Here is an 8,928-nt window from a genome sequence, read left to right on the forward strand (position 1 = left end):
TTCCAGTCAAAGTTCCTGTAGCATTTAGCATACTCCAGGTGCTTACTTTTGGTGAATTTTACTGGTTGGCAAGATGAATTAAGGAAAAACAACACCTACACACGTGCACATACGCACGCACACACGCACTCACGCACGCACGCACGCATGCACACACACGCACACACAATTGCTGCCGATCCATAGCTTCCACAGATGTGAATGAGGAAGTCATTTATGGAGAATAATTAGGCTGTTATTGATAGTGACTAGAGGAAGTTCACATCTGCTAGACAGAGTCACTCTCTGGAGCTTGAGTAAATGTCTGACAACACTTTCATAATGAAACTTGCCTAATTTTAATGAATATTTCTGCAAATGATTTGCATGCATTGCAATTGAACTCCTGGCTGAATGCAGACAGACACTACTTGCTCACTCTTTGAAAGAGTCTCTCTCTCTCTCTCACTCACACACACACACACACACACACACACACACACACACACACACACACACACACACACACACACACACACACACATTCACAGGGGGTGAAACTGATCTTAGAGCAAAAAGAAGCCAGAGATCTTAGAGCAAAAGAAGACTCTGATACTCTTCCCCTGTGTGAAGCGTGGACCCAAGTGCAGAGAAGAGACAAGATTCAGTGGTGCTGAAATCAAATGTAACTTCACCTGAAGGGAAACACAGGTACATCCATTGAATAATACCTCATGATATATAAGGGTGTGTTCTCACTAGAACATTTGCTTCACTTGGAATCGGAGTTTAGGATAAAGTTCGCTTTGCTCTGTGTCGTTTGGAGCTGTGAGAACGCGCATTCGAAGTAACTCCCGGAGCAAATAGCCGTCGGATGCTCCGCTTGAAAAGGGTGGTTTCGCTTCAGTTACAAACGACGCATCCATCACTTTGCTTCGCTTCGCTTTTGGTGAGAACGCTGCTCGAGGCAGTCCATAGGAAAACAACAGCGCACGCGTGTTGATCTGGATAAGAGAGGGACAACGGGCAATTCTCAATTTTTCTGACCAATCAACTACCACGTTTGTTGCTTCGATTGCGTATGTTACTTCGTTTACATGAAGGGCTGTGAGGACGCGAATCAGAGAAATAATTTATGCAACAATGCTGCGAACTCATCCACTTGCTCCGGGTCTCGATTCGGACTTTCATGTGAGAACATGACCTAAGTCTCTGGCGGCAACTGGTGGCCAGCAGGGGAAGCAGCCAGAATCCAGGACCGACCCTCGGACCCATAACCTTTCCAACTCACCAGAGTACTGAAGACTCTGATGGACCAGGCAGGAGTCCAGAAGGCAGTGGGCGGGCGGCTGTGTAGGCGGGTGGCCTCATGGCAGGTCCCAGGGTGACAGCCACTATCCGGGGGCCAGGAGACTGATATTCTGCAGTTGATATTCTACAGTTGATCTGCATATTCTGTGGCAGCTGGAGAAGGTAGGCCACCGGGGTTGACCCTCCTCAGCAACTTGGAGGGGCTGATGGAGGGAGCAGAGAGAGAGCTTGCGGGACTCCACCCACAGGAAAATCTGGGGGTGGACAGCCAGAACCTCTGCCCAGGACAGAATGGTGGTGCGGCCCGTCTGCACCGTCTGTTGGCCTGGATATTAGGGATGTACACAAATATGAATATGTTATTTGGGAAAACACTAATAATGCAATGGAACAGAGTCAATCAGAGTGTCTGGTGGCTACAAGTGGCCAGAGCGGGAAGCAGCACAGGGTTCGACAGTAAAACATTCACCGGGTTTGTTTGCGCGAGCCCGACGACGCTGCTAGATCCTGGATCTGTTTACCTGATAATATCTTCACTCACAATCATCTAGTCTGGTCTTGCACCTGCGCCGTCTGTTGTTCTTCCTGCACACAGGTAAACATATCCAGGATCTAGCAGCGTCGTCGGGCTCGCGCAAACAAACCCGGCGAATGTTTTACTTGCTCCGGGCAAGTAAAACAGCATTACTGTCGAACCCTGCTGAGCAGCAGTGAGGAGGGTTCCTCACACTCAGAGCAACATACATCCCTAATCATTCCTCTTAGCAGACAGTCTTCACTCCTATCTGAACTCTGCCCTCCTTTTCCTGAAAGGAAAGGAGACAAGAGGAGGAGGACAATTAGCACATAAATATACAAAGTACACAAAGCCTGTTTGATATCAAAATAAAAAAGAAGATGGGCCAATGAGTTTGATGACTGAATAAGCTACTCATGCTGAAGGAAGGCTGATGAATGCTGAAATAGATTGGCGTATGCTTCTGCAGATAAGCCCTTGATAAAGCCCTTTGCGCTGCCACTCACAATGTGCCGTTCTGGATGGTGTTTGAGGTGAATTAATGATTTCTGTTTCCAGGCTCTTGACTCCAGATTTAGGAGTTTAGATGTATTATATGCTAATTCAATGTGGCACAGAGGTTGTGAAAGGTGCAGTTAGGTTGTTAATGGCCATGGGCTAGACGGTTGTTTGGGCTCTTCTGCTTGGAGTAGGTGTATATTTTTGGCAGTCAACTATCTTCATGTCCCAGCATATATTTCCTGGCTAATTTGAGTCTGTGCTCGCTAGAGGAGGTTAATGTTATTTAGCATTGTTATTTATTTGTTGTTTGTTTGAAGGCTATACTGAACCGGGCCCATTATCCTAACACCAAATTTGACCTGCAGCATTGGAGAGGCAAATTGTCCTCATGTTCATGTTTTAGCCGTCCTCGATGCGTCCTGCTCTATTCACCTGTCTGAAAAGGGAGAGAGCGTCCTTGCCTGCTGCAGAGGTGTCTCACTTATTGAATTCTCCCTCTACACTACATGTCAGGACTTATTTAGCACCTGCGCCTCAGTTAATTAGAGTGTCTTATATTGATGAAAGGATTTTTTTGTTCATTGCTGAGAGGTGGAGGGGGAAAAGACCAGTGATTTTTTGGGAAAGTGACAAGGTGAATCATTATAAGGAGCCTTCAGAGTTAATGCGTTTGAACACTCAGGTCCTTCAGCCCTGTCCGTAATAACAAAGTTAGGTCTGACATAATTGGTAACGGACAGGAAATGCCTTTATGGTGACCTTGACACAGCTGGAGTAGGCCTACACTAAGCTTAGAGAGAGTCATCGACGATGATCCCTCAAAGGATTAGAATACTACTGCCCCAGTATTGACGTCCATCTGCGATGGAGGTTCACTCGACACATTTTCAGTTGGACATTTTCACCTGTGCAGTATATTCTTAAAACAAACGTTTTTTTTTGGGGGGGGGGGGGGGGGATGGAGAACCCTTTGAAGAACCCTGTGTGGTTATATAGTTATATGACTGGTCGAATTATTTCTTTGTTGTTAATAGTTCAAACATTGGGAGGAGAGATGGGGTAATGTTGTCCCAAAGTCGAGTATAGACCCTTTTAGTCCTACATGTTCTTACAGTAGGTGACTCTCTCTCTGCCCACCTGTGTGGATGTCAGACTGATGGGGGAGGAGGGCAGGGCAACGAACGAAGATGTATCCGCCTTCATCTTTACTGGACGGTGTAATAAGATTACCGTTTTACACGTCATCAGCAGTTATCCTGGCTGAGAGAGAGAGAGAGAGAGAGAGAGAGAGAGAGAGAGAGAGAGAGAGAGAGAGAGAGAGAGAGAGAGAGAGAGAGAGAGAGTTATCCTGGCTGAGAGAGAGAGAGAGAGAGAGAGAGAGAGAGAGAGAGAGAGAGAGAGAGAGAGAGAGAGAGTTATCCTGGCTGAGAGAGAGAGAGAGAGAGTTAGAGAGAGAGTTGTTTTTTGGATCATTCCCATTGCAATCGGAAATTGCAGCATGCAAAAGATGCAAACCTAAATCGCTCGCCTCAAATTGATTTCTTATCCACCGAGTGTACCAGTGACAAGGGGCGGTCGAGGGCTGATGTGCGTGTGTGAGGATGCGTTAGTCGGCGTCAGTGACGGACCGTGTAGGATTTGTGTGAGAGCCAATATGAATATGGTAAGTTGTTTTTTACATTGTGCATGTACATGTACAGTACGTGTTTACCGTAATCGTTGACCGGCGTAACTCAAGTTATGCCATGCATTTGTGCATTAGTGTTTATGTTTTATTTATCCCATGAACTGTTGATTACGCAGGGTCTCTAGCCAATGTGATTGTGACATCGTGAGCTTAGAATGATACGGTTCTATCTCCGTTTAGGGCAGTTCAGAGATATTGAGCGTCAAAGTTTTTACATTCCGTTATGTTTGGTGAGATGGAACCTTTGTATTTTATGAATTACTAACTCAAAAATGTCAACATTTTAAAAACAACACCACACAGGCATTAATAAACACCTAATGGATCAGATGATGTAAAAAACTCAATTTTGACAAAAATGGAGATAGAACCTTATAATTCTAACGTCACGACATGTCAGAGCCTATTACTGTATCATGACTGTGCAGTGCGTAAGCCTACTCATTTGAAGCGTCTTGGATATATGGATCTAGGTCTATGGATAAACCATGAATGATTATTATCATAATAATTAATAATCATGATCAGGAATGATCAGCATGTTTCGGATGCAATCCAGCACTGACAATGGGTTTATTATGACCATGAGATTAAACTGATACTGTGTCCGTTAATCTCTTGAAAGAAAGTGAAGTTTTGAAACACACTGAGCGCATCAGCATTCACATTGGATTACAGTTAGTGGTTATAAGCGCGCAAGAAAACTATACGGATTCATGAAAGCTATACGCATTCATATTTAGCTTTCCACAGCCTCAGTTATAAGAATGGCCCGGGCCAAACTTTGTCCGTGGATGCATGTATGTAGGCTATAGTCATTTATGGAGCCCTATATTTATATTATGGCTATCGATCATTTCCAGCGAGGTGGTTATCATGATCACTCAGTTTCATCTTCTGTCTATACTGTTACACTGAAATCATGGGTCTTGCCTATTCTGACCAGACCATACTGTTCCGGCTACAATTTAAAAGTAGGGCTAAACATTTAACATTAAATGTGTAAAAATGAGTGCAGTTAGTGCGCAGTTGTGGCTTGTGCTTAGTGCAAGGGACTCGAGATGGAGCTTAAGCCAAGAAAGAGCATTCAACTTGAACATCATATCAATTAAATGATAAATGAAGGTGTCATCGTTTATCTCATTGCTGTGTGCAGGCTATGCCATGTATTATATATAATACATATTAGCAGAGGCTGTGCAATGTTTCCATGAGATGCACAATTGGGGTTACAGTCTAGGGCTTATTGCATCTGGCACTAGGTAGGTTGTATTTGTTTTGAATCAGTTGTGTAGCCTACTGTAGGTTACTGAGTTTCCATCAACTATTCGTATCTTTCCTATCTTTGCGTTCATCATTGTGATTGTTAAAACCATCAGATTGACAACGTTTGGTGGTGGTCAGAGTGAATTTCCTCAATTTCCCAGTCTACCACTCTCACCTGAGGCAAGGATCGGACCAGTGCTCAACCTTCTGGTTACTAGCCGGCTTGTAGTCATTTAGTAGTAACTTTTATTTGTTATTATTACGTTTATTTTCATTAATACGTTCATTGGAACTTAAGTAAACCGTAAATTCATGCTTTGTCACATTTGTCACAAATCCATGTTTGTCACATTAGATCAGACCTAACGTTTCCAAAAAGACACTTGACGGAACTGTCTTTCAGGATTTATTTTTCTGCCTGACATTTTTGACACAAATCTAACTTAATCTTGATGGTTAACCTGGTAGGTACCATGGGCCGGTTGCATAAAGATTAAACCCAGTCTTAGACTTAGATCTCACTTTAAGTCAGTCTTGCTATAGACTCAAAATGTTTCCTGTTGCATAAAGCTCACATATGAGTGACTAAAGTAAGACAAAAAAAGAAACCATTAGTTGATAACATACTGTCTCATGGCTAGCGATGCCTGAAATGATTTTGGGTCCTTTGGTATGTGGAGAGGAAGAGGACAAGACAGGAAGCTGTCTTGTGGAAGAGCTCTCCCATCCTCTTGCCCGTATGTGTTTCAATTTCTTCAGGCATCGTTCTCCCTCAGACTGAGCCGTGACATGCAGGACTGTATGGAGATTTACCCTCTGTGTGAGGGGCACATTTGTGCCACGTTCTAATGCTTTGGTCCTCATATCGTGATCTGATGTAATGATCAGACTTTTCTTCCCAAAAATGTGAATACATTTCCGCGTTGTTGGAAAATCAATGACACATCGCTAGTCAACTAACACAGTTTGTTTTGTGAGCCTGCTAACAATGTAAAGTAGTGTTCTAGTTAACTAGGTAGCAGTGGGGATTACTCATCGAATCCATTTCACTGCAGTAGTTTTACTTGACTAGCAAGTCCAAACATTTTGATTGGTTGCCGATATGCGGACCAAAAGACTAGAACGTGTCACATTTGTCATTTGATCAGCTCATCAACAGATGTTCAGAGACATTACACTGCTCCATCTATGCCACCTGAAGTGAAGTTGGAGTATGGGCAGGCAGTTGGGGCAGATGCAGGGATGTCCAGGAAGGTTTAAAGGGATGGGCAGAGGCAAGAAGCTGGGGGTTTGGACAGTTGTTGACAGGTTAGGGATGGCGGACCTGTAACTGCAGGAACAGAATGACGGTTAAGATCTTGAGAGGCTCAGCAGCTTTGGGATGTGGACGAGCAATGCCAGTCTGTATTTCCATCTCTCTACTTATCTCTGTCACAATACATCTTAACATACATCTTTTCTTCTCTCCATCATTTTACTCTTTCCTCTGTTGTGTTTTTTTTTCTCTATCAGGGTTGTGTGTTCTCTCTGAGAGCGTCAGAAGGGCTCATGAAATAATGCACTAGTATCTAATGCTCCAGTTGTATTTAGTCAGACAACATACAGACAGCTAATATCTCAAGGTTAGCATGTAACTACATTTGTATTGATTCCCCTTAAGTAGGCTAATATGCACTGAACACAAGGTTTGTTGAAGAACTCACCTTGTACATTATACTGTATGTCTAAAGGTTGAGAGCATAGAAAGGCATCCTGTAACACTGATGCACTTTGAAAGGTGTTGGAGGTGACCATTAGTCGAGTCAGGGAAGAGGAATGTCTCAGAGGTTTCAATATTTGATGTATGACATATAATTGCTTTCTCCCATACTGTGATTATTAATTGTTGGGAGTGTCTGAAAGCCACAGGGGGTGAAATTGCCAGCTAATTTGGGTGATTTCAGAGATGTTGCTTTCTCTATGCAGATGAAAAGAGAGAGAGAGAATGCTAAAGATTGTTTATTGGACTAATTACAACTCAATTAAAACAAAACGTGACCTGTTTGAGACATTTTGGTTTCCATGTACCTGCAACAAGCTTGCAGGTTTTATTTTATTGTAAGGCAATAAGACAGGAAAGTCAATGGAGGGCAGGTTTTTAGAGATATTACAGTCTCTTAACCTAAACTTCCAGGCATCTCCTTGTGTACATTAGTTAGTTCAAGTTTATTTCGAAAAGCAGTCCAAGTACATTGGTATACAAATGATTTAAAAAAAAAAAAAAAAAAAAATCCACATGGTTAAGCTGTCCGAAAGGGAATAGGAGGAACCAAAGCTTATTTGTCCTATCCCCATTCACACACTACAGTTACAGTAGCGTAGGTTTACAACAGAAACAAACAACAAACAAAAAAACAATCAGGCTCAATTTTGTCATTCAAATTCAAATACACACAATACAGGATACAAACTATCATACACTCATTTTAGCAAATGGCATGTCCTGTCTCTTCCATGTTGTATCTAGAAAGGATATCATTCTTATACATTCTTTTAAATTGCAGTTCATTAGTACACCTTTGGAGCTTTTCCTCAAGGCCATTCCACAACACAACTCCACAGATTGAGTACATGTAGCGGAGGCAGTTTGGAATCATTAGCCCCGCAGGAGACATGTAATGTAAAGTCAGCCCTAGGCCCTTGTGGATGTCCTCTTGATCTAATGGCAGATGCTTGGGTCTGCCACACCAGAAACTCAAGTCAGAATCTCACTTCTGACATTTGGAGCTAATGAGAGATTACTGAGTTGTCCCCATTGGGCCAGTATTGAAAAAAATTGCGCTTTTTTTTGCTGCGACACCACAACCTTCAACTTACCACCACCTTATAGCGGACAAAAGGCACTGGAGAACATTTATACATTCACACCCTTTATTGAAGCCATTTGACACCGAGGGCGTGCTTAAAAGTAGGTGAAACAGCATCGCATTCCTAGAGTTAATGGGATTGGGGTCAAATAGGTTGTTACTTCTAGCATTCTAGCATTCTTCAACTAGTTATAGACTCAGGGTTTGTAGGATTACTATGATGTGGTCGATACATCTCAGGTTTTAAGTATGAAAAAGCTCCTCTTTTCTCTACTGACGGCTAGACTCTCTCTCTGACCGGAACCATTAGTGGATGTAAGTGGATTGAAGTGCTCAGTGAAAAGTGTAGGAGGTAAGTGAATGCCAATGTCTCATTCCTAGAGAGTGTGACTTGTGTGGTAGAAAGATTGGTATGTATGATGGAAAACAATTCTAGTGAAAAAGTGTCCGTATCTGATTTTGTTTTGCGTGCTGCAGTTTTCGTTATACTGTGGCCTCGATCCCAATTTCCTTTCCTACGCCTACGGCTCGTTTTAGAGTGCCACTCGCTTTGGAGCCGAGGCCTCCGAACAGAGCGACAAGCCGTAGTGGTTGACATTTTTCCCTATGAAATGGGACGACCCTTCAAGACCCTGATACGTCATCAGTAGTGTCATAGAAAAGCGTTGACGCTCGCGATTCATTCACAACTTAAGTTTTACTCTATCAATCGATCAAACAAGTAATCAAATAAAAAAGACCAATGCTTCATTATCAGACCATGACAGGATAGCGGTGTCTGTAGGCTACCAACTATAGCGTCACATCAACCGGGGGAAATG

The sequence above is a fragment of the Nansenia antarctica genome, assembly GCF_963989245.1.
Source record: "Nansenia antarctica genome assembly, chromosome: 19".
NCBI lineage: Eukaryota > Metazoa > Chordata > Actinopteri > Argentiniformes > Microstomatidae > Nansenia > Nansenia antarctica.